The sequence below is a fragment of the Sparus aurata genome, chromosome 14, assembly GCF_900880675.1.
Source record: "Sparus aurata chromosome 14, fSpaAur1.1, whole genome shotgun sequence".
Classification (NCBI taxonomy): Eukaryota; Metazoa; Chordata; class Actinopteri; order Spariformes; family Sparidae; genus Sparus; species Sparus aurata.
Window position 1 is genome coordinate 10,709,113 of NC_044200.1, and position 18,882 is coordinate 10,727,994.

The following is an 18,882-nucleotide window of genomic DNA, read 5'->3' on the forward strand; positions in this document are numbered from 1 at the left end:
CCCAACTCACAAGTAAGTTTAAGTGGAAATGAAGTTTCTACATGCCGGCCCATCACCAGTTCAGTCATATACGGTAGGGAGAAAACACATTGACCTTGACATGTTGACTTTTTTTGAGTGTTGAACTTTGTTTTTTTAAGCACGATGTATGTATGTAGTCCTATGTTCTTGCCCTGTAGGACCTCTACCACAACTCAAAATATAAGCCTGTTTTGCATGTTAAAGGGGCACTATGTAGTTTTTGAGAGAAATGCGGACTTGAATTAAAAATGTTTGAATATTGATGAGGTAATAATACCAACTCAGAAATATTACTTTTCAGTGACTGAAAAAACAAGCTGTTCTCAGAGGAAAATGAGGTCCCCAGAACACTGTTTGTAGCTAGAAAGGTGGCAGGGTCTGCCACATACAAACAAAGTTAAACAGTATGAAATTGTGTTGGGCTTTAAGATCAGAGTGTTTATTCACTTTATTCAGTCATAAAAACAAAGAGATATAGTTTGTTTAGTTTATTTTGGCATTAAAAAAAATAAACAAACTAAATCTGTCAAGGAAGATTTTTGTCTCCTGATTAAAACTTCTTCCCCACAACTACATATCGCATCTTTAACAAACACAGTTGAAAACAAATGGCTTTAAAGTACATTTTTAAAGCTCTTGTTAGCTCTCGCAAACTTATATTCAATGTATTAAGAGCTGTGTCTCTTCTTTGTCTGTAGACCTGTAAAAAAGTTTCATATTGTACCTTTAATATATAACATTTAACCAAACGTTCACATTTCCCATCCTGTTCCTCCGAGCACTCAGCACTTTGACCGGCTTCTGACTTAAATCTCTTTTACACGCGCGTCTTAGCCAGGACAGGGTCAAAATAGCAGCATCAAGGACATGGCAAGAACACAAACAATATCAGATCACAAATGCAGCAGTAACTACAAAAATACATTTGATAACACGGTCCGTAGACCGGGCAACAATATTTAGGCATGTGCGTAGCAACTGCAGCTGGCTCCACTCATTTAAAGATACAGGGGTCTCAAGTTCAAGCCCGGCCTGCAGATCATTCTGGGACCAAGGACCACAGTAGAACACGCTTGATTTGCCAGCTTCTGATCTGACAGAAGGCAAATTCGAACCGAAGCCATGTGTGATTGTTGTTATGACTGTTTTGCAACGAGAAAAACTTCTGTCTTAAGTAAGTGGGAAATTGAATCTTGTGGCAACACAGTACATAAAATAAGCACTGCAGCAAACGCCGGATAGGTCAGACCACCATATTTGACTCTGTATCTTTACATGTTAAATAAAAATGTCAACAGAAGTCAACGAGTTTGCCCGTTTCGAATGATATAGATTAAGTTTTCTAACTGTGAGTGTCATTGTCGGCGCACTGATTCAGTCTATAAATCCTTATATCCTAAAAAGCACACTGGTTCTCTGGCCCGAGATTATATATTTATTTATATTTATTTAATCTTTTTTTTTCCCACAACCATCTGGCGAAATTATATTGCAATTGTATCCCCTTGAGCGTCCGGACCCCCAGGTTTAGAACCAATTGTTGAGAATATATAGAGCGAAGCACTAGTAAATCTGCTGATGTCTCATGTGTTTTCTGCTAAATCTAATGTCAGTGCTTCTGACCAGACCGTGGTAGTGCAGCTCTCCACACTCAGTTACTCTGTATGAATCGTTACTGTGCATTATAATGCTGTTCATGCTGCCCTAAGAAACAAGTAAGGAGAAAGTAGAACTGATTTTCAAAGAGTGTTTGGAGACGTCAAAAAATGTAATAAATCAATATAAACAGGACAGAATATTATAATGCCAAGCATGGGAAAAAAACAAACTCCCAAACTTTTTAAAGAGTATCATGTTACACTCGAAGGAAAACTTGTAATATCCCTGAAACCCAGTTCGGTTTTGAGACAGTGGTGAAACGTGGATAACAGAAAGAATACCAATAAATCATGGATAAAAAGAACACCCAAAGCATTATATTGTCACCATCACTGTTACCAACACCATAAAAACACTGACAGTCATTGCATTTGACACGCATTTACACCACATTTAAAGTGAAACAGCTGACTGTAAAAAAGACACTGACAACAACAAAAAAAACAGTTTTTGAAGTCCATGAACACCTGTTTGGTCCCATCAAGAATATTGTGATCATTCCGTGTCATAAACCTTCGTGTACCTACCACGTTTACAACTTTGCACCCACAATGCTTAAAGTATGAAAGTACAATATTTGTGACCACTTTAAAAGACGCACATGAGGCACAGACAGCACTGAGACACACTAACACGTTGTTTTTTGGGTTTTTTTTTCACAGGATTCGTCAAAAAAATGCGGTATAAAACCAGCCTTAATCTTTAAGTATGACATTTGAGATATAATTGTATGGGGAGAGACGTGCATCAAAGGCCCCGGTCCCGTATATCATGTGTGTCTCTGATCCACTAAGACACCCTGATGGCTTTAATTTGTTTAGGTCAGACAAGTGCACATGGGTAATTCTGGCACACAGCGACATGCAACTCGAGTGGCTTTCAAGCCTCACCGCAATGTCAGAGGCATTGTTTAGACTATAATACGGCAAGACAAACACATGGTGCTTATATGTGTAATGGGCTAAAACGCATGCTGGAATGCACACAAAATCCGAGTGCGGTTAGGGAGAATGAACGTCGCCCCCCTGCACTTTGAAGGGATTACGGAGTGTTGCCGATAAAAAACAAAATTACCCCGGGGGTGAACAGGCAAAGAGAGTATTTATGACACAGCTAAAAGAAACTACTTTGTAATCAAATCTAATTTACACTGTCAGAGCATCCATGAAAGCTGACAGGGGGGAAATTGTTTCCATGTTGCAGAACAACAATTCCACTTTTGAGCAATTATTGTCTTTGAAGCATCTTGAACCTTTTCGAGAGCAGATGAAGGGAGGGCCATATTTTCGACAATGCCACGAGGCACATAAATGTCCGCAGAAATTATTCCTTTTATGTAAAAGGGGATTTATGTTTTTGGTGTAGAAATACAGATTTGGAGTTGTAAACATGTTGCAGATGTTGAGCAAAATGGATACGGGGCATCACCAGGAACGGGTTTGAATTCAGCCGCCACGAGCGACCGAAAGGGGGAAAAACTGAAAAGTAAGTTATGATTCATCTAGGAGAGAGATTCCCAACAGGGATAGCTGCTTCTGGATGCTGCTTATCGCTCATTAATTAGTCGTTTTGCCATCGTTATGAATTACAAATGCGTTAACTAAAAGTTCCCCCCAGATCGACATTTTCCATCCAAGCCAAAATATGTGTACATCTTGCAGTACAATCTCCTAAAAAGCGGAATTGTCACCTGTAGTGGTTAGAAAGAATGAAGCCTGCAGAGTGTTTGCTTTAAACTAAGTGCGCGTGCAGTGTTTTCCAGCCAAGGAGGCCGCTTTTATTTCAACTTTGTGCAACGTTTCTAGCCTTTTGCACCTCACTTTGTCACTTTTTGCTGTTTGAGTTGAGCGCCCAAAGCTTCTGCCATTACACAGTTCCAGCTGCAGAGGGAGACAACACACCAGAGAAGGTCTTAGTTCAGATCAGACTCCTCTGTCAGGGTCAAGCTGGTCCCTCGAACACCATCTTTTTGTCTTTCAGGGCACAAGAACAGCCGCTTTTGTGCGCTTTGTCACAACAGACACTGGGATTACCGTATAAATATGCTTATTATGGTTTCATCATCGCATTGCAGTGTCACCATTTGGTTTGAAATGATTCATGCGTATGCCGTGGCCTTCTCTCTTCATTTCTTATCCACTCATTTCAGATTCTTTACAGGTATTGGGTGTTGATCCTGAGGGGCGTTTGACTTCATCGTGTCGCGGCGTTTCAGTGTGTGTAAAATGAGTAATTTTGAGATCCTCAAGGGGGCTCTTTACTCCTATGTTTCAAAGTACAGGAGGCTGTCCGGCAGCCTGTAGTTCCCACCACCCCTCCGTGGTTCCACCATCTTGGTTCCTACCGTCGAATTTTCAAAATTTAACCGTCACGTTTTGTTCGGGAAAGCACGGGACACGTAGCGATTTTCTTTTCAGATTCGTACGCTTTTAGTGAACCTAAAATCAAAGTATTATCATGTTCAAGGCTGCTTTTTACATGAATATTGCATTAATCTGGAACACACAATAGCTTTAAAAAACACATATTAAAAGGATGTTTCGACACTTTATTCCGGCATCATCTTAAGCTGTTTGGTATCAGTTTGTGCTCTATGAATTGAGACAGGAATTGGATGTGAAAAGAGCGATGTTTAACCTCCCTACTGACAGGCGTTTCTTTTTTTAGTACTTTACAGTAAGTTACACGAGAACCAGACATTAGTATTCAAGCCATCAGATCTGCTTAAGTGTCCACAGCAACTACAAGAAGGCATCTAATTATATTATAGAGCCGCATTTGTCAGTTTTCAGCACGCAGTTTGGCCTCAGCAACAGAACCTATTAAAGTGTTTTATTAAAGTTATGTTAATGATCCAGATTCGTGGATGAAAAACATGCATTTAAGTATTTCATTACTTTGGGTTTTGGTCGAAGAGTGTGTGGTGGTCATCAGACCCTTGATCCCCCAGAGTAATCCTGCATTCAAGTCCCATCTGCTGCATTCTGTGCTGGTATCTGAGTCGAAACTGCCGGAACAAAAGTGAAGCTTAAGGTCAACTTGCAGCGATTAGTTCTGGTTCATTAAATATGTTTTAAAAAATGTTTTAACGTGCATTGTATTTTGAAAAAGAAAAGAGTGAGTAAAATGTGTTGAGGATGAGGCGACGAGCTGCTCTTTCATCCCGTTTTAAAGAGAAAATATGAGGAGAAAAGCACATTTTGTTGAGGCGACCTTTGTTAATTATAGACTTAATTGTATTTGTGCATTTACATCACCAAAGACTGTTATTCTACTGCAGCTGGTTTGATCCAGTACGCCTTGATTTGATCTGTTAGTAATTCACATGTGGAGAATTATTGCGCTGGGGCTTTGGGAATCAAACATGTGTTACACTTCTGTAAGTTTCTATTCCCTTGACAATACTTGGCCCTTAATGGGCCGGGCCTTACAGGCGAAACACACTCAAAATCGCTCCCACTCTCTTCCTCACACACACACACACACACACAAATTGATGTAACCACAAGCTCTTAACCGGTTTTAGCAGGCTCTAATAGCTCAAATCAGAGAAAGTCATGAAAAAAGACAACGTTTGTAAGAGTCACATCATGTTAGCGCTGACCTAGCTGATTGAGTTTGCTCACAATCACACGGGTCAAGGCTGGGGTCAGGCCCATGGATCATTTAGTTTAATGGCTGTTTCCTGCCTGCTCAAATGTACGTCCCACATCGTAGGAAACGGTGAGATGCAACCGTCTTATTACAGGACATACTGCAGCTGGGAAGAGTGCTGGGGAAAAAAAAGGTGTTTAAAGAGAGAAAGAAAGAAAGAAAGAAAGACAGAAAGACAGAAAGAAAAGCATCTATAGAAAGAAGGAACAAGAAGAGGGAGGACAGAGGGACAGGGAGAGAAAGATCAACAGCAAGAAACTGAGAGCCAGAGGGAGAGAAAGAGATGGTGACAAAGGCAGAGGGAGAGAGCTCTACTAATTTTTGTGGCCTGTCTGTGTCACCAGCACCCTGTTGGGACGACAGATGTGCAGATGATGTCATGTAGAAAGGGGATAGGGCGGGAGGGTGGAGCGATCGGAGCGCGGGAGGACAGTGGACAGGCGGAGCCTCGATCTGAGAGAGGGAAGGGGGGAGAGAGGAAGGGAGAGGGAGGGAGAGAGGGACCAGGACTGTGGCAATCCTTCATTGCCCTGCAGTCACGCAATTATTCAGTTTTCATAAGATTTGACTCAGGACAGTCGAAAGTGTGAGTGCTTTCCGAAAGATAGCTGCTCGTGCTTGCTTCTTAGCAGCCCTCGCCGTTAGTTGAAAGCGGTCACATGAATGTTAACCAGTCGAGGAGGAAAAGAAAAAAAAAAACAAAAAAAAAAACGCCTGCATTTGCCATGCCGTCGTCATTTTGCACTGCAGAGGCACTGAATGTGCTGAACTGGTGGTTTTAGTTGCAGGACCTCTCACAATGCGCAGCCTCTCCAAACCACACAGGCCATTGGAGCTATAATTTACTTAGTGCAGTCATTGCTGAAGTTTACCCTCCCATCCCCTGACCAGCCACAGCATAAGAACCCAATTGTTCTCGTGGTCTGCAGCGACAATGGCTGTTTGTGGTCATCCGACGAAAAGGAAAGTGAGAAAGAGAAAGGGAGAAAGTAGAGCCATATGATCCAGTAATTTGTACCGTTCGCTGCTAAAGATACAGTCAGGGTCAAGCTCAGAGTGGGGGGTCAGGGTGACCGCCGAGCCCCGCCGGGATCGCCTCGAGGACACCATTTTCCCAACGATCTGCTCTCGTCCTGTACTTTAACCCGTCCGGCCCTCTTGCAGTCAGAGCTGTGTGACCGACTTTAGCTTGCTTGCATTTCGGCAGCGAGCTTCCCAGCCTTCTCTGCCCCCCAACTGTGCCCTTTCAGGCCAATTGTGCTGGCATGGCAGTGGGAGAAATTGAATGAATTAGGCAGTCGGATGTTGCCTAATGGTCGTACTGCACAAATGCAGCCATTCCTGGCATTGTTACACGTTGGAGTGAGACTGAGAGGGATTGTGCTCTTCGGTCCCGCGCAGGAAAGCAGCTAATAAGTGAGACAACCTGTGGGAAATGGCCCAAACCAAAAGAGGACTGAGGCAGTTTTTCCCCCCTCTGTGTTTCCGTTAGCTTTACTTTTCGGGCCTGCTTGTAAACACTACTGCTGCGTAATGAAGGACAGCGGTCCAGCCATTGATTCGTTGATCCTATCACGGCTGAACACGTGGCAGTGAGCGCAAAAAAATGCAGCACCTCCTCGCTCGAAAAAAAATGACCACTAGCGCAAAAAGGAATCATGTCGTCACGTTCGTGCAGCATGAGCTCCTGAAGCGCGGCCCTGCCCTTAACGCAGCCCACATACACAACGTGAGCACAATGCAGCATTTGAAGACAGACACCGATAACCGCACAGGCCTAGAGTTACAGGCGGCAGCTGCAGCCCGCTGTCGTCCCTCTCCCTCGTGGGGAAGTGCTTCTGACCTGCGCTTGAGGACACCCAAGGCCCTCTGGGTAATCATTGACCTGTTACCTGGGGCAACCAAGCCGCAACATACTGCACAACCGCAGGAGCGCTGATAATAAAGCGATAATGTAGGTGCACATTCAGGCACACACTTTTGTATTGATAGCAGAGCTATAAACCGTTTAATTAAATATAAGTTACAGTGCACTGGTGATCCTCTCAGTGAGGCCCAGGAATGGCTATTACCCTTCACTAATTTTCATTATTTCCCTAAACAGGGCGTTGCTGTAAAAACACGCATGCTCAGCCAACCTACACTGTACAAACACAACTTTAATAAAAATTTATGGAGTGCATAACAATCACAGGGGAGGGGGTTGTAAGCTTTGAAGCAACTTTTCCGACCCGATACTGACTTAGATGCGCAAACTTAAGGCATCTGTCGAGTTCAGGTCTGATAATTGTGTTCTTACAAATCCTGCTGGTATCTCGTCAAATACTGACGCTTTAGGATTATAGGTCCGCATGGCCACCATCCGAAAGCGTCAGTATGAGTTGGGAATGATATTCAAAAATCTACTATATTACCAACAGGAGTTTTGAGTATCTAGAATTAATATATGTTATAAGTTATGAAAGTTGGTCTAAAACCTGCTACATTTTCAACAAAACTGTATTTAGTGTGGCTCGGTCATGTCATGGTCCGCTTGATGAAGTTAGGGTCAACTTGGTGGCGAAGGTCAAAAACTCTCCAGGTCAATTTGATAAAATATCTCCACCAAAACACGAGTATTGCTCTTGCAAGATAATAAAAATGACCTCAAATGAGCTGGGTTAGAAACTATAAAGTTTCAGGGAAAAACAATGAACGACGACAGAAGACGTGGGGAAGATGGATGCTGCCGGGGGAGGAAGGGGATTTCACTACCGCTAAAACTATCAAAAACCTTGGCACAGATATCGAAAAGCTCAAAACGGAACTCATACCCAGGTCAGGATCCGGCATAAAGTGACAAACTAAATTGGTAAAGGTGAAAGAGGTCGTAATCGGCCCTCGTGGTCGGAGCAGCGCGATCGATCCAAATCTCAAGTCTTTTCATGGTGCTAGGTGGGGCGTGGCACTGCACTGCAGCATGTTAGCGGGGGAACAGGCCGGGGTACCATCCAAGGAGAGGAAGGAGCAGCAAGAGGAGGGTAGGTGGTGGAGAGACAGCAGTTTGGCGCTGGACAAAGCCTCCTCCCACTTTTTCCACGCCTCTCTTCCTCCTCCTCTGAACTCGCTCCTTCCTCCTCTCCTGGCTTCGGGGTGCTCCATGCAGAATGGTCTGTGTCTGAGAGCAGTGGCCTGAAATAAAACTAAGAAGGGCCTTCGGGCGGCCGAGAATGCTAGCTTTGTCTCAGCTGCCATCCACACTGTCTTGAGACGTGGTAGCGAAGAAGCTCAAAGAGAGTGTCTGATTGCAAATTAGCAATGCCAAATGGAGCACCCTGGCCACCTCCACAAGATTCGGCTCTCCCTCGTCCTCGCCACTCCTCTCCATTCAAGTTACGGAAAAGAAAAAAAACTTGTCAAAGAAGGCTTACGATGGATACAATACTTGTCCATCGCACTGTCAATACTTTTGTCTATACTTTTTTCTTAATTGATGTTCGTGAATGACAACAAATAGTTTAAAATGAAAGATTGATGAGTATCGACTGCTCAAGTCCACTTAGGTGCAAGGTTTAGGATGATAAGTGCTTATTACCATATCTACAGTATCTCCATTAGTGAGACTGACAGCGATTAATATCATGGTTGAGGTGATATTTTACTTAAGTGCTTTACGTTACTGTATTTTGTTTGACAATCACTGCCCAGGCACGTCTCTACCACTTGACTCTACAACTGTGCAAAATTATTTATAAAGACCAAGAAAAATATAACTATCTGTTGCCCTAAGTCTAGTTATTTTATGGTGTCAGCAATCTTAATTTACAGACAAGAATAGAATAAATATTCAGTTCAGGGAAATGCAACAGTTGCAATTAGGGAAATCAGTTCAATTAAAATTAAAAAAAAAACTTCATTAACAATTCTTCATCACAGAAATATATATGAAAAGGAACAAAAATATATTTGTAGATCAAATGTACACTTGAGGACTTTCCAAAACTGCAAGTACTATCAGCTTACATCCATATGTTCCATAATGTTTAATAATAAACATCATATATAATAAAATAACATTAACATGTCGATCTTTAGAAGCTCCCATTAACAGTGTGTGTGTGTGTGTGTGTGTGTGTGTGTCTGTGTGTGTGTGTTTACAGACAGCTAATTAAGATAAACTTTATCAAAAGTTATATGATGTCATAAAAAAACTATTATGTGTGTTGGGAAAAAAGGAGTTGGTTTTATAATGTGTTAAAAACTATTTTTTTTCACACAAATGTTTTGACAATATAGAACAATAATAAATTACATATTGATAATAATCCCACATTTGTTAAGAACCATATGAAAAAAAATAAGCAGTCAGTTAGTCGATGATTTAAAAGTCTTCACACGGCTTTCATTTAAAGAGGAGATCCGTTTTTAATACTTGTCAACACTCGCCTTTATTTTAATTTGAAAAACTGTAAGTGTGTGTGTTGTTGGTCACGAGGTCACACCAGGTGAATCTCCATCTCAGAATGAACCTATGTCACCTTCTAATCTCTGTAAGCTATCACCTACATGCTCGGCCCCTACACAGCCGAGCTGTAGGAACACACACACACACACACACACACACACACACACACACACACACGGTTAATCCTATGGTATCTGTGTGTCCTGGTGGATATACGTGTACTGTACACAGGTCATGGTCACAGAGTGCGGCTGTGATATCACCGGTCAATACAGATTTATCACCACTCAATACACTGGGCTCTGTTTTGCAGGTTCACAGTGGGACCGACCAGTGCTTCGACTCATGTGCACAGAGAGGACAAAAAAATAAATAAATAAATCAAACGACACACAACCGGTGTCTCGAGCATGAAGAGTCTGTGTTCTCCTGAACAGCAGAGTTGTACTTTTTCACCACATTATTATTGTCGAACAAACATTTCTGTTTCTCTCACAAATTGTAAAAACAAATCATGTTTTTGTATGATGCTTTTGATTTGAAAACCTTTTTCTGCGAGCTGGTTTTGTTTTTGAAGGATGGCTTCTTTTATTTTGGATAAATCTTTTCACATTTAATAACACACTCTTTGGTGCTATTTTACACATTTACATCGCATCAGTGAGGGAGTGTGTTTTTAAAACGTTCCATGGAATTCATGTTAATAATTAATTTGAATCTGTTTCTTTTAAGAGTGTGTAGGCTAAATCTAAAAAGTGATGCACTTTATTTAATATGCACTTTAATTTCTGTCTCCACATTTTTCAAAGAGTGGCTGCAGGGGTCTATCCTCAGTACAAAATGGAGTGTAACATTTCATTTCCTCTGTATATTATCACTTTTTGTTTGTTGTCTTTATTCTGCTAAAAAACGATTTTATAAAGTGCATAATAACTTTATAACTGCCTATGTGTGTGTGTTTTAGCAATGTGTGTGTATTTAAAAGTAAAAAAAAAAAAGAGAGAACACATTAAAAAATACACAAACATGCAGATGGAGAATAATCTGCTCTAATCTGCTCCACTAATAGTCTCAATCCCTTCCAGGCAAACTCAAAAATTAGTCTATTTTGATCCCATGCAGAAAAAAATACTGCTATTTTAAAGTCCAATTTGTTACATTAAATATGCTTTTTATTATCATGTGTTCACACCAAGCAGCAGATGAGGTCACATGCAGCTGTGAACGGCCGGCTCCTGATGTCAGGGGGTCATTTATTTGTTTACTTATTTTTTGAATAACTTCTTTGATTGACAGATTGGTCCTTTAACTGCTCCGCCTCGCCTCATCTCCACAGCTGATTAATCAATAACGTGTCCGTGAGGCATATCGGAGGAGAACAAAAACTCAACAAGTCCGGGCTTGTCTTCAAGTCACCTGTGGCGTCTGAACCTGAGGCCCCCTCGTTAACTTCCACGAGGAGGACGGAAGTGAAACAGGCTCCTTAACGCAGGCGGACAGGTGTGAAATCACGTGAGTGTGTTCCATGAGCTAGCATTAAAAAAAAAAAAAGAAAAAGAAAATATTAATTAGCAGTGGAGCTAAACCTGCAGCTAGCATGAGGAATGAACTCCACTGTTAGAGTAAAAATGGGTTATGCTGTTGTGTTTCTAGCCGTGTTTGAAGCTGACACAGCCACATTTAGGGTGTGAAGTAGCACTTTATTTTATTTAACACGACATTTGGAACGCTGAAATACATATTCTGAACATGGTGAAGACTTTTGTAGCTAAAAGGCTAAACCGTGTGACCAGCTGGATGTTGAACATTAAGATGGAGGGGGTGACGCAGATAAATAAATAAAAAAATGCTTTTTATTTCTAAAAAAATAATCCAAGATGGAGCTGAAGTGTGCGTGCGACACTAAAAAATGTGAGTTTACAGTTATTTTTGGCTGATTGATATTTGTGAACAGCAGTGTATTACTCCTTTAATACCCCCCTCCTGGTAATGAACTCTAGTTTATAATTACATGGTTGTGCTTTTGGCCATTTATTTCTTGCCATCAGAATAAAGTGAATGACAGAATTAAAATGACGTTTTTTCAAAGGGCTGACATCAGGTAAGTTCACAACAACAAATAGTGCTTTTTAGACCCGCGGAGGGAGCAAGAGGGGGGGAGTGAGGCAGCCCTTAATAATCATCCCAACACAGCCTAGTTTTTGCAGATATTTCAATGTGATGCGCCTTTTCTTTTTCTTTTTTTTTCCTCCTTTAGGAGACATTAAATAAGCTGCGCGACAGTGCGGGCTGCTGCACACCCAGGCTGGTTGTATAACGGGGATTCACCTCAGCTGAACTTGACGCATCTGGTTCATCGGCGGCGCAGGACGCGCGGCGCAGTCTGCAGCCTGTTTGTCCCCACTGAACCGAGCTGGACGTCCGCGGAGAGAGACACGGACACGGGTTGGTGGGGGGTGTGGGGGGGGAGTACAACTCTTCCGTGGTCCGGTTGCCGCTCACAGAGATCGTCTCCCAGCTCGTCCAGACATGACGACTTTCTTTACAATTATTGTCGCCTTGTGCTTTTTATTTTCTGCTCTATTTGGGTCCAGACAATAGGGGGACGAGACACCGTCTAGAAAATATAAAGCCCGCGGACTTCGGAGTTTGGACATCCCGAAGGAAGAGACCATCCAACTTGAACTTGAGACCTGTCGGTGCGTAGTCTTCAATTTACCCTTTTATCTTTGACGAGCGTTTTTTTTAGAGGTTTGCGTTTGCGCAAAGTGCGTAAAATTGACAGCTAAGCTGTCGTCATTGTCAATTTTAAGCGTACTTTTTTTTTAAAAGCGCAAGCATGTAGCCATATATTTCCCCCAGACTGGGTCAGTGGATATTGACACAGTTATGACTGAAGCGATCCACAGTCCTCAGGGGGAACTTTCAAGGGTGCGAAAAACGCGCATTGAACAGCAGCTTAACATAATCGTCTGTAAATTTGAGAACAAGTCCCAAACATCTTCCAGCCATTACGTGAAGGTGAAATGATCGCCAGACTGTAAATTCTCCCTCGCAATACAAGAAAAGAGGTCGCCTTTTCGTGCCCTAGTTTCCCTTCGCAGAGAGGCATAAGCTTCCCCTTTGTTGTCCCCGATGCAAACAAAGATAGGCAGCACACGTCAATCCAGCGGAAAAACATCCCCGCTGTCCATGTGAGCAATTTATAGGATTTCAGCAAAATGTGCATTTGATTAGAAAAGCGTCTCCCGAGCTGTTTACCCTGAGATAATCAGTGTATGTAAGACATGACAGCATATGGTGGAGCTGTGCGGTTTCCCCTGATGTGTCACTGAGGTTTCCCTCAGTGAAGTTTTTGATGAAATTAATTCATTGAAATCTGAGAGGAGCTAACTCAGCAGCAGCTGTATGTATTTTTAATGGTTAAAAGGCCTGTGTGGAGCTGCCAGTCTGTCTCTCAGGTGTGCAGTGAGCTGCTTTAAGACTAAAATATGTTAAATTTAATTTGAATCCTATTCAGAAATCAAACTGAGTGCGTGTGCGATCATATATATTGGCAGCACATGCGAGCGTGTGCTTGGACAGTTATACAGGAGCTGCACATTCATCAGGTAGTAGAATTTCCTACTAAAGATCAGAAAAAATAAGACGCTTTTAGATTCCTATAGGGTCTGTTTTATATCCTAAATCAATTTTTCATTTTATCTTCATCTTGTGGCTACAGACTATATAAATTGATTGAACATTTTCCTTAATAATAGTGTTAGGACATTTTGGCCAATGTTTTACTCTGAAAAGCTAAAGTAAACATGCAACAGTGCATTTAAGATAGATAGTGTGATGCTTTGCAGTAGAATCACATTAAGTTTTACACTGTGTAAAAATTCAGGATTTAAAATTCGAGTGTCTTACTTTACGGCACATTTCAACATGTCACGATGTTGTTCCTCGTTGTCTCATGGTTTAGTTGTCTCAGATCATACAACAGATATCGTTCATGGCAGAGATAAGTTTTGCCCTCAGCAGTCACCTTACACTCAAGTCAAAGTGGCACAGACACCACACTTTATCAGCTTATCTTAAGGGATTGTTTGTCCGTTCTGATCATATCTGGCGTCGAGCACACCTGGCTATCTATTTTGCTTTGTGTCTGTATGTGAGTGTGTGTTCTCAAAGCTTTGTCTGCATGCTAGACAACCGGCCGGGTAAGATTCTGCTCATACTGGTGTGTTGAAATTGCAACGTAGCAGTGTTTCTCAAGAAAAGATCTGTGTTGGCCGTCAGAAACATTTCATATTCTCTCCCCCCGGTCCATGTCTCTTTTTTCTCTCTTTTATTGTAAAGAGGAACTGAAGTGTCAGAGGCCGAAAAGTGAACAGGATCGGGTGACCTTTTGGCCGCAGCCCTCGGTCTCACACACACGCGCTTTCATGAGATGTATTAATAACCAGATATTGCATGTTTATCAAACCCAGTCACTGCTATAAACAGGAAAATGCCATTGTGCCTTCGAGAAAACAGAGCCGAAACACAGGTGGCCCTCAGACAATGGACTGAGGCTCATTTCTCCACTGTGAGTCAGTAGGACAGGAGAAAGCACATGGCTGCAGAGTGAAAATTGGCGTGATTATCATCTGATGTATCCCACCACCCTGTAGCTCAGAGCCCCGTTGTGGGCCATACTGGCAGTGGCGAATGTGGAGAGGAGAAGAGGCTTGGATTCACCAAAATATTCTCTCATTTGCTTTCAGAACAGCTTCATCCTCCCTCCCACTCTCCCTCCCGCTCTCTCATATCTCACGCAATTGATTGAAACCCTAAACGGCAAGATCAGGCCGTGCGCAATCCAGCCTTTCTATGAATAGTTGATTGGATGTGATGGTGATGTGGTGTGTTGTTTCTTTAAGGCCATTTCAGGTCAGAGGACGGGAGGCAGTGGGGGGATTTTCAGCATGCACGGCTGATACAGCAATGTGGCGTGTAGTGCTGTCCCATCCTGTCCTGAGCTGTGTTGTAGAGTCGCACAAGGACTCCTGTCTCTCCCTAATCAGGTCCTCTGGCGTTTTGAAAATGTGTGCACATATTACTTTAGTCCCTGCCTGTGAAGGGACTTAAAAGGTGTTTTTTCTTAGCCTTTTTTCAATACACATCATTTATTTTATTGTTATTGCGTGTCTGAGCCACCTTGTCATGTTCTAATCTGAACAGATGGATGGTGCATTAACAGTAGGAGCAGTGGGCGTCTGTCACAGATTATTTCAGGTTTTTTTTTTTCTTTGGTAATAATAGTGTGGCATACCACGCTCTGACAGTATAGTATGTAGCACTGTGAGTGTGTATTTCCAAGTGCAACAACCGTTTTTGTGCATGCATGTTTGTTGTCCCGGTGTGCCTTTGCTGTCCCCACCGAACACTTCATGTTTTAAATCTCTGCGCATCTCAGTGCAGGGCATTTAAGTGCTTGACCTAATTTCTCTGGCAGCGAAGAATCCACTAGTGAAGGCCTTCCTCTGTGTGTATTTTGTGTGTGTGCGTATGTGCGCACGCGCGTGTTGCTCTGGGTGTTTCCTCCTTGCCTTTCTAACAGGAAGCTGATGTGGAGTTCAACTGAGGACAAGGAAAAGGCCTTTTCTTTCCACTGTGAATCATTTGAGAGAGAGAGAAAAAAAATGAAAAAAAGAGAGGGGAGAGGAAAAAAAAAGAGACCAGGCCACTGCATTGATTCAACCCTCTGCAATGTGGCCTGCCTCTCTCTCTCTCTCTCTCTCTCTCTCTCTCTCTCTCTCCCTCCCTGTCTCTCTGTCTCCCCCTCTCTTCATTCACTATACCTTATTGTCTATTTCAGCTTTATTCTTGTTCTTTGTTTTATTTCTAGTTCTACTGATGTCAGATAGACAGCAGCGTTCTGGAGGGAATCTGCGGGTTTATGGAGAGTTCACGAGTCCTGTGAGAAGATGGGGAGGGAGGGAGGGAGGGAGGGAGAGGGTGAGGAAAGGAGAGACGAAAAGCAAATGAAGCAGGGCTCTGTGGGGAGCAGTGCAGGTTCTTCCGGTTCAGTTTTAACATACCCACAGCTGAAAGAGGCTGCCCGCGTTATGTACATAGGAGGCAAAGAAAACCATAAAACACCTACACAAACTGTACTAGTGGCTTTATTAAGGCCAGTGTTGAGGCGCTGCGAAGGATTATGAATCCCCTTTGTGTTCTTTAAAGCTGTGATTGTATGGAAAGAACAACATCTAAAAATAACTGATAAACCCTTCTGTGTCAGAGATGAATGGCTGAAATATTTAAGTAGGTTTCCTGTTGCAGCCACCACACAAAAGCAAGACTCCCCAAACTGTAATCATTGTTTGGTTGCAGATGTGACATGGATTGATTCAGTTTTGAGGTCATTGAGTTCGCAGTTTGTTCTCAGACACATTTCATGTTGGATGACATTTGTTCCAAGAATCAGATGGTGGCCAAGGTAATTGTTAGAAATGTTGAACCAGCATGCACTAAACTATAATTGTACATAATCTAATTTTCGAGCAGGTTTTGTGTACATATTGCAATAAAAGGGGATTTTTAGGAATTAAATAGGACCAGATATTCACACTGAAACCACCTACTCAGCCTCTTTCATGTGTTTTCAAAATCTTAAAACAGTTTGATTTGTGTGTCTGCAAGATTGAACCAGAAAGTAACAGGATTGACACACTGGCGCTGCAGCACGACAGAGATATTCACGAATACATGTTTGTCAAAGAACAAAGGAGATATACTTTGGATTTTAATGAACTGCACTGTTCATGGAATAAAACAGTGGCCTGTATTGGCTGTTACTTGTTGAGTGTGGATGTAGAACTTTGTGTCAATATAGTAGAAGTGCGTGTTTGTTCGGAGAACGTGTCCATCTAAGCCTCCGCCTTGCCGAAAGGCCTCCAGATGCGTACGGGCCGGGGCTGTTGCTTTGTGCTTTGGCCTTCCTAAAGGGCAGATAATGAATGTGTTGTATCATTAGAGTCTAAATGAACACATTTATAATGTTGAGTAGTTGCTCCCTTTTCGGCAGTCTGCATGTCAGTTATCTCAAAGCAAAAAAATTCTTCTCTTCTCATCTCTATTTCAGTTGTTTAATGAATAGGAATAGCTTTCACCTCGATTCATATTATCAGTGTAATTCATGAAAATACTATGCATTTGATATTTTGTATATAAGTAGAAAAAAGGTAAATCATTAAATATAGATTACTAACAAAACTTATGCGTGCTGGTCTTTTGCCCAACAGCACTGACATGTATCAGCAGAAATGTTCTGGTAAGAATGTTCTGTGCTCAGCTTGTATTGGCACACTGTGGGGGGAACGACACGCTACAAAACTGCGCACCACACGTCCCAATCAATCACTGACCTCAATGCCTTTTCACAGGTGCAGGTTGAAACAACAGGGCAGTGGCTTTCCCCACTTTTGTTTGTGATTTGACTCCATTTCTTCATCTTCTGTCTTTGGCGCAGGGCAAGTGAGGACACAAGCTGACGCCGAACCACGAGGCCTAAGATACTGCAATGCAGGTGAGCACATGGTCGGGCTTACACGCACAAACATCGACTTGGTATGTGTAGAAAGGAATATGGGAAATATGGTCACACTCTTACTGAGTAGAATAGCATGAATTTAAGGATTCAGACCCGAAATGTGAAAGGATCAGAGCTACTGTATTATTGTAATATTGCAATTTTATGCCTCTGAAATATTGTAAAGTTTTCACATCTCTTTTTTTCTTTGTTTAAAACAAATATTTTAAGTAAACAGCGTCAGTGTAACCCATTTGGCTTCATATGTTTCTCCGTTAGTTAGACATGTCTTTAGAAATGCATTGTTAATCGAGAAAGGATTAATCTGGTTTTATAGAATTTTAAGAATGAAATATAACTGTAAGCTTCATCTATCAAATCAGATTCCTTGATAATATCTTCAGAATTTTGAAGGAGAAAAAAACCCAACACAATCAATTGCATACAAATATGGTTGAAGCTCAAACTGACAGTCTGTCTAATGCTTCAATACAGACGATAATATCTTCAACAGACAGTAATAAGGTAAATCAGATTTGAGCGATGAGCCGTGGTTTGTCCAGCAACACCATCAGCATTCTGATTTACCCAGTGAGGGAGAACAATGCCTGACTTTAGTTTGGAGCGTCGTAATGCTGTAGCGGAGTTAAGGGGGATTTGATCATGGTGGATTTTATGTAAGACCGAGTCCCTGGGAAGAAATAGAATAGTTGCTTGGTAATTTTTTTTGTTTTGATGTTGATCCTACAATCATGATGGCTTTGACTCCTCGTAAATCAGAACATTGTGTTTTAGTCATGCATTTGATTTGAAAATGTGGTTTTGAGTGGATTGTGGATTGTGGATTGAATGAATAACATCACTCAATATAGACAGCTGTGATTCTTCAGCTTGAAAATGCTGGAAGACAAGTTAAAGGAAAGAAAAGAGTTCTTTTTTCCACTGACATTTCTAAAACCAGGTCAGATTGATACTACTTTAAAAATACTTTCATTGGATGTACCTATCGCTGGCCTCAGTAAAATCCTGCTTGCAAGTAGGAATATCTTGTTTGTTTCACTTTGCATTTACAACCTGTTGGCTGAGTTTATTGGTGCAGTATATCTCCTGAAGTGTAAGACAAGGTCGCAACAGTGTGAAATTTTCAAAGTTATTTAACCATCTCAGAAAATCAAGGTGTACAGTATTACACAATTAATACAATCTGTTATTATGACCTTAAATAGGTTGAAACCCGATGGAACAAATGCTTTGTAGTATTCTCACAAAATACTATATCCTAACAGATTTTTAAAAAAGCATAACATCAATAGCGTAGAATTTGGCACTGTATATAATCAAATATACACGGTATGATAACTGTCAATTCTCATACCACAGTGTTGCTGCAACTCATCAGGCTCAGAATTCTCTTAAACTGCTCGAAACCTGATGTTCATCTTAATCTTAAGTGTTTCCTAGAGAGAAAAAAAACCCCTCCCTCACACTTATGACAGTGTAACTTACCAGAGTATTCACTGAAGCCAAATTGTTTTCAATGCTT

The 18,882-nt window shown here is 41.7% G+C and overlaps 1 long non-coding RNA gene across 2 annotated transcripts in view; it reads left to right on the top strand.

Annotated features, from left to right (window-relative positions):
• The first annotated feature begins 11,187 nt into the window (after positions 1–11,187).
• LOC115595953 (uncharacterized) overlaps positions 11,188–18,882 on the top strand; it is a 34,251-nt gene continuing 26,556 nt past the window's right edge. Inside the window, exons 1-3 of one of the 2 annotated variants that reach the window (XR_003986830.1) lie at positions 11,188–11,290; positions 12,036–12,477; positions 17,280–17,336. This is a non-coding gene — a long non-coding RNA (uncharacterized LOC115595953). Of the gene's footprint in view, positions 11,291–11,953; positions 12,478–17,279; positions 17,337–18,882 lie in introns of those variants that run through there. The other variant, XR_003986829.1, reaches the window with a different exon arrangement.